The sequence below is a fragment of the Lagenorhynchus albirostris genome, chromosome 1, assembly GCF_949774975.1.
Source record: "Lagenorhynchus albirostris chromosome 1, mLagAlb1.1, whole genome shotgun sequence".
Taxonomy (NCBI): Eukaryota; Metazoa; Chordata; class Mammalia; order Artiodactyla; family Delphinidae; genus Lagenorhynchus; species Lagenorhynchus albirostris.
Window position 1 is genome coordinate 50,623,321 of NC_083095.1, and position 7,953 is coordinate 50,631,273.

A 7,953-nucleotide genomic window follows, 5' to 3' on the forward strand; every position below is an offset into this window, starting at 1 on the left:
TGGGGTCCGTCTCCAGATGGCACCCTGTGTCCCTAGCAATGACACGTTAGCTCTGGGGGTGCTGAGACCAGCTCTCATTGTTGTTATTAACGAATGGAACCTGGTGGTCCTTTGTCCCAGAAACTCCCTTTCCACCTGCAGTGGAATGCCAAAGCCCTCTCCAAGACTTCTGTGAATTCTTAGGGCTATAATCTCATAGTCATCTCTGGCTTTAAACTCCTACTGCTACTGGAATAATTCCATTTACAGGTTTATGGATCTTCTCCCCATGAAGCATGTTATTTCACATCACCCCAGACATGAAAAACATAGAAGCACATTGTATTTTCTTTCAAAACCCACTCTTTTTTTTTTTTTTTTTTGTGGTACGCGGGCCTCTAACTGTTGTGGCCTCTCCCATTGCGGAGCGCAGGCTCCGGACGCGCAGGCTCAGTGGCCATGGCTCACGGGCCCAGCCCCTCCGCGGCATGTGGGATCTTCCCAGACCGGGGCACGAACCCGTGTCCCCTGCATCGGCAGGCGGACTCTCAATCACTGCGGCACCAGGGAAGCCCCAAAACCCACTCTTAAAGGTCATTTGTATTTCTACTAAATTTCACTGAAGTAAAAGGTAAAAGTAAAAAGATGACAGAGAAGGGGTTTATATCACAGAAAGAAAATAGTTTCAAACAGAACATGATTACCCTCATTCTTAAAACCTCATCAGCCATGCCACCATTTTGGCCTTGTCAGAGACAAACCAGGTCGGACACTAGTTAAAAAAGCAAGGATAGATTTTGTTCAGTAACAAACTATTGTCATGGGGAAGAGGATGCACTGTGAACTGAACTGAACTTTGTGGAAATTGAAGGCAGGAGACTTTTTAAAGCTTTCAGTGTACCGAGGGAAGGCACTGAGGGGCGCTGAAGAGGGTTGATCCCTGTGGCTAGGCCATCTGGGCTTGTTAATTGGAGCATATCCAGAGAAGAAACAAACTTCTATCTTTATGACTAGAGGCAGTGATGCAAGTTAAGGCAAGGCACCCACTAAAATTAGGCCTTTATCTTCCCACAGGGCTGGGGAGCAAGAGTAAGAATTATCTCCCTATATGTTTGCATTTCAAAGAGCTCTCAGATGCTTGGAGAAACAGTTTTGTTTGGTAAATTTACACCTCCAAGGCAGAGAAAGGATGTATAATTGCAAGCTTTCTAAAGTAACTGCCGGGCTTCCCTGGTGGCGCAGTGGTTGAGAGTCCGCCTGCCGATGCAGGGGACACGGGTTCGTGCCCAGGTCCGGGAAGATCCCACATGCCGCGGAGCGGCTGGGCCCCTGAGCCATGGCCGCTGAGTCTGCGCATCGGGAGCCTTTGCTCCGCAACGGGAAAGGCCACAGCAGTGAGAAGCCCGCTTACCGCAAAAACAAAAACAAAATAAAGTAACTGCTATAAGGGGGCGTGGGAGGGAGGGTTCAGGGGCCTATCTGCCTATCACCAGGTTTGGGGCCGGAACAAACAGTAAATTCTCTTGGCAGCCTTGAGCTTTTTCAGGCAGGCAGGCACTCTAAGGGGCACTGGAGTCATTCTAGGGGTGTGGCCTTGAGCTGTTAGAAACTATGCTGGTGCTTGTTCAAGTCTCTTAGTATGGCAGGGGCGCGGGGTCTGGACGAAATCATTTGTGCCAAGAGTCAGATTTTACAAGCTAAGGTTGAGGCTTAGTTGAGAATAGGGCTCAGAGGAGCTTGACTAGAGTTTGGTCAAGAAGAGAGTCTTGATCACCTTTCCGCTGGCCTTCTCTCCTTAGGTCCTAGCCTCAGGACATTCTGCTGACGCCTCTCTACATTCTCCCCTCCAAGACTGTCCCCCAGGAGTAGCATTCCTTTTAACATATGCAAAAATAAGCTCAAAATGCATTAAAGACTTAAACATAAGACCTGAAGCCCTAAAACTCCTAGAAGAAAACAGGGGGAAAGCTCCTTGACATTGGTCTTGGCAGTGATTTTTTTTGGAGATGACACCAAAAGCATAGGCCACAGAAGCAAAAATAAGCACATGGGACTACCTCAAACTAAAAAGCTTCTGCACAGCAAAGGAAACAATCAACAAAATGAAAAGGCAACCTACAGAATGGTAGAAAATATTTCCCAATAATATATCCAGTGAAGGTTAATATCTTAAATATATAAGGAATTCATAAAACTCAGTAGAGAAAAGAAAAGATTAAAAAATGAGCAAAGGACCTGAACAGACATTTTCCCTAAAAAGACATACGAATGGCCAACAGGTACATGATGTATAATACCGACATGTACATCACTAATCATCAGGGAAATGCAAATCAAAACCACAATGAGATATTTTGTCACACCTAGTAGGATGGCTGTTGTCAAAAAGTCAAATATAATAAGTGCTGGCAAGGATGTGGAGAAAAGGGAACCCTGTACACTGTTGGTGGGAATGTAAACTGGTGCAGCCACTATGGAAAACAATATAGATGTTCTTTAAAAAATTAAAAATCGAACTACCATATAATCTAGCAATCCCACTTCTGGGTATATATCCAAAGGAAAAAAATCACTCTCCCCAAGAGATATCTGTACTCCCATGTTCATTGCAGCATTATTCACAATAGTTGATACATGGAAACAAACTGTCAGTGGATGGATGGATAAAGAAAATGTGGTATACATATACAATGGAATATTATTCAGCTTTCAAAAAGAAGGAATTCCTGACACTTGTGTCAACATGAATGAACCTGAAGGACATTATGCTAATTGAAATAAGCCAGATAGAGAAAGGCACATGTTGCATGATCTCACTTATTTTATTTATTTATTGGACATGCTGCATGGCATGTAGGATCTTAGTTCCCCGACCAGGGATTGAACCCACACCCTCTGTAGTGGAAGTGTGGAGGCTTAACTGCTGGACCACCAGGGAAGTCCCTGCATGATCTGACTTAAATGTGGGATCTAAAAATGTCCAATTCATAGAAACAGAGAGTAGAATGGTGGTTATCAGTGGCTGAGGGTTGGGAGAAATGTGGAGATGTTGGTCAAGGGTACAAACTTTCAGTAACAGAATGAATAAATACTAGAGACGCAATGTATTACAAGTGACTATAGCTAATAATAATGTATTGTATACTTGAAATTTTCTAAGAGAATAGATCTGAAGTGTTTTCACCACACACACACAAAATGGTAACTATGTGAGGTGATGAATATGCTAATTAGCTTGATTGTGGTAATCATTTTACAATGTAAACATATATCAAAACATCACATGTGCACCTTAAATACTTACAATTTTTATTTGACAATCGTTCTTCATAATGTTGAAAAAAAAAGAAACCAGATGAGGGACTTCCCTGGTGGCACAGTGGTTAAGACTCCACACTCCTAATGCAGGGGGCCCGGGTTTGATCTCTGGTCAGGGAACTAGATCCCATATGCATGCCACAACTAAGAGTTCACATACTACAACTAAGGAGTCCCCCCGCCACAACTAAGGAGCCCGCTCACCAAAACTAAGACCCAGCACAACCAAATAAATAAATATTAAAAGAAAAAGAAACTAGACACAAAAGAATACCTGCTATATAATTTCATTTATATGAAATTCAAGATATACAAAATTAATTTATGGTAATAGAGAGCAGAAGAGTAGTTGTTTGGGGTAGGGAGAGGGGATTTATGTAATTGAGTACAAGGAAATATTCTGGGTGATGGAAATTTTCTATATCATGATTAGGGTGGTAATTACATAGGTTTATACATTTATTGAAACTCATGTATTCTTTATGTATGTGCAATGTAAATTATGCCTCAATAAAAAAATACATATATTTAAAGTTATCACTGTATCATTTGCTTGTTACTAGTAACACTGGCACTGTATTTTTGAAACGACCTACTTGTCCTCCTGGACCTTAAAGTATGTTTGGGGCTATAGACCAGCAAACAGACAACTACCATGCTCTGCAGTAAGTGTAATGATAGCAAAAGTCCAGGGCACCTTGGGGCTTCATAAGAGGGCCCCTAACTCAGATCTGGGAGAGTCAGGGAAGGTTCCCAAGAGAAAGTAAAGTCTAAGCTAAGAAGTGAAGGATGAATGGAAGTTGTTTAGGCAAATGTAGGGGAAGAGGAAGGGGAGTGTTCCTGGCGGATGGAACAAGAGAGGAAGAAAGAGATGGCTTGTTCACTTTATCCTAATATGAGATTTGGAAACGTTTTAAGTAAGGAGGTGACATAATAAGAATTATGTTTTAGAAAGCTTATTCCGATGGCAAGGTTGGAGACAAAGAGACCCGTTGGCAGGTCAGTCCCTGCTACTAGAGAGGCTGATAACCTAGTAAGGCCCCTAGCCATAGCGATAGAAATGGTCAGGTCATGGGCTTCCCTGGTGGCGCAGTGGTTGAGAGTCCGCCTGCCGATGCAGGGGACACGGGTTCGTGCCCCGGTCCGGGAAGATCCCACATGCCGTGGAGCGGCTGGGCCTGTGAGCCATGGCAACTGAGCCTGCGCGTCCGGAGCCTGTGCTAAATAAAAAAAAGAAAGAAAGAAAAAAAAGAAATGCTTGGGTCTGAGAGATACTTAAAAGGTAGAACCAAAGGGACTTGGCTGATTGGTTTATGGAGAATGAAGGAGAAGGAGGTGTCAACGATGCTGCCTAGTTTACTAGCATAGTCACTGGGTGGAAGGGGTAGAGTCCTTCACCAGGGTAGTGAACTTGGGAGGAGGAGCAGACTTTGGAGGGATGATGGTAAGTTCATTTGGGCACATAATGAGTTGAATTTGAAGCTTGAGAAAATATGGATTTTGGAGTCATCAGCATTTAGTTTTCATTGAAGTATTAGGACTTTACGGCCAGGTGAAGGAGTCATAGGGAAGAGAAATTGAAAATTTATGGGAGAAAAAGGAATCATTGTCAGATTGTGAGAGGAAGCTGGGAAATTGGGATAGATTCTTTTATCTTCAATTTCTTAACATGAAAAATATCAAACATAAAGAAAAGTTGAAAAAAATAGTTCAAGGAATACCTGTGTACTCTCCACTTAAGTTTAATAATTGTTACTATTTCCATAATAGCTTTATATTTGTTTATATGTGTGTGTCTACATTTTTCGTTTTGCTGAATTATTTGAAAGTTACACTTCAGCATTCATTTCCTAAAAATAGGGGCATTCATATATATAATCACAATATTATTATCACATTTAAGTAATTAAAAGTTATTACTTAATATAATTTAATATCCAATCCATATTCAAGATTCCCAAATTTCATTGGGAATAAATAAAAAACATGGGGCTGGGCTTCCCTGGTGGCGCAGTGGTTGAGAGTCCGCCTGCCGATGTAGGGGACGCGGGTTCGTGCCCCGGTCCGGGAGGATCCTACATGCCGCGGAGCGGCTGGGCCCGTGAGCCATGGCCACTGAGCCTGCGTGTCCGGAGCCTGTGCTCCGCAGCGGGAGAGGCCACAGCAGTGAGAGGCCCGCGTACCGCAAAAAAAACAACAACATTTATCACCTCACACAGTTTTTGTAGGTTGGGAATTTAGGAACAGCCTGGCTAGGTGATTCAGCCTCGTCTCTCTGAGGTTGCAGTCAAGATACTGGAGAGAGTTGTAGTCATCTGAAGACTTCACTAGGGCTGGAAGATCTGCTTCTGAAATTGTTCACAGTTGCTGGCATGTGGATGGCAAGTTGGTGCTGGCTGTCGCAGGAGGCCTTGATTTCTTAACACATGGACCTTTCCAAGAGCTGCTTGAGGGCAGCTGCTTTCCTCCAAGAGAATCTTGGGTGATTTTGCTGTTTAAAATGGACTCCAAGCATAGTGATGAAGTGCTTTCTAGTGTTCCAAGGCATAAGAAGGCTGTCATTTGCCTTAGGAAGAAAACACATGTGTTAGATAAGCTTCTTTCAGGCATGAATTATAGTGCTGCTGCCTCTGAGTTCAATGTTAATGAATCAACAATATATATTAAAGATGTCTTTAAACAGAAACACACATAAAGCAAGGTTATGTGCTGATAAGTTGATGAAAATGCTGTGACCAGAGGCTCAGAGGAGCCTTACTCCTTACCCTAGGAGCAATGATTATTTGCTAATTCAGTGTTGGTGGTGACTGTCTAGAACGTAATCACCTTGAATAATGAGAATCAACTGTTTATTTATCCATATTTATTTCCTCTCCTTTCCTACATAAAAGTTCAAATTTTCATTGCAGTTTTTTGTCATTGGAATATATTTTGGGAGCAGGCGACAATCACTGCCTCTGCCCCCCCCCCCGCAGGAACCTGTGCCGGCTGCCATACCTGCACACCCCCTATCAAGGGGATAATGGCCAGCACACACTTAGGAAAGAGGTGGAAAGCATCCAAACTAAAAGCAGCCCTAGGGCTAAAAATATTAAACCAATACAAGCTATACAAGGATGCTCCTGCATATAAATAGCCTTCCAAGACTACAGAAGATAATTGTTTCCCCTAAATTCACAGAGTAAGAGAAATATAAGTAAAATGAAGAAGCAGAGGAACCACTCCCAGTTAAAAGATCCAGAGAATTCCCCTAAAGGAACAAACAATGAAACAGTCCTCTTCAGTCTAATAGACACCGAGTTCAAAAAGGAAGTAAAGAAGATACTGAAGGAATTAAGAAAGCTTATCAGCAGAAATGCAGATTACTGTAAAAAGGAACTAGAAACTATAAGGAGGAGGCAAGAAAAATTAGGAAATTCATTTGCTGAGATGAAACCTGAACTAAAGACAATGAATAGCAGAATGAATAATGCAGAAGAACGAATAAGTGATCTGGAAGACAGAATAATGGAAATCACCCAATCAGAACAGCAGACAGAAAGCCAAATGAAAAAAAAAATTGAAAGCAATATAAGACACCTATGGGATAATATAAAGTGTGCCAATCTACACATAATAGGGATCCCAGGAGAAGAAAGAGAAAAGGGGATTGAAAATGTAATTGGAATGTATTTCACTGAAAATATACAGAGAGCTGTGTTCAAAAATCACTTTTTGGGGCTTCCCTGGTGGTGCAGTGGTTAAGAATCCGCCTGCCAATGAAGGGGACACGGGTTCAAGCCCTGGTCCGGGAAGATCCCACATGCCGTGGAGCAACTAAGCCCGTGCGCCACAACTACTGAGCCTGCACTCTAGAGCCCGCGAGTCACAACTACTGAAGCCCGCGCGCCTAGAGCCTGTGCTCCGCAACAAGAGAAGCCACCGCAATGAGAAGCCCGCGCACCACAACAAAGAGTAGCCCCCGCTCGCCGCAACTAGAGAAAACCAGCGCACAGCAACAAAGACCCAATACAGCCAAAAATGAATAAATTAAATAAATTAAGAAAAAAAGAAGGGGACAGATCCCCCCCCTTTAATAAAAAAAATCACTTTTCTCTGTGATGTTACGTTACCAATTCAATATACAGGTATATTGGTTTTGGTCTGCTTTCAGTTTTGTTTACTTTTTTCTTTTCTGTTTTTGAATATGAAAAACATATACATTGATTGACAGAAGTCTCACTACAAAGAAAGGTCTCACTTCCATCTTTATCCCTTCCAGCCGTAAAGGTTAATCATTTTTTGGTGTGTCCAGTGTTACCTTTAAGAGGTTTTTTAAAATACAAATTCAAGTAAACAAATATGTATATATATTCTTATGTTCCCTCCTTTACCATATTTTGCTTTTTGTTGTTGTTGTTATCCGGATACCCTGGAGGTCACCGTGTATCCGTTCTTAGAAACCATCCTCACGTTTTATGAGACGGAGCGTTCACTTATAAGCACTCCACGGTTTTATTTAACTCACTGAAGCAACCGTTTTGAAGCTGGCACATTAACAGCTCACTTGCTGCAATCAGACCGAGTTCAAATCCTGGCTCCCTCACTTACTTACAGAACGTTTCATCTTGAGTGAGCCATCTACCATCTTTGTGTCTTACTCTCCTAATCTGTAAA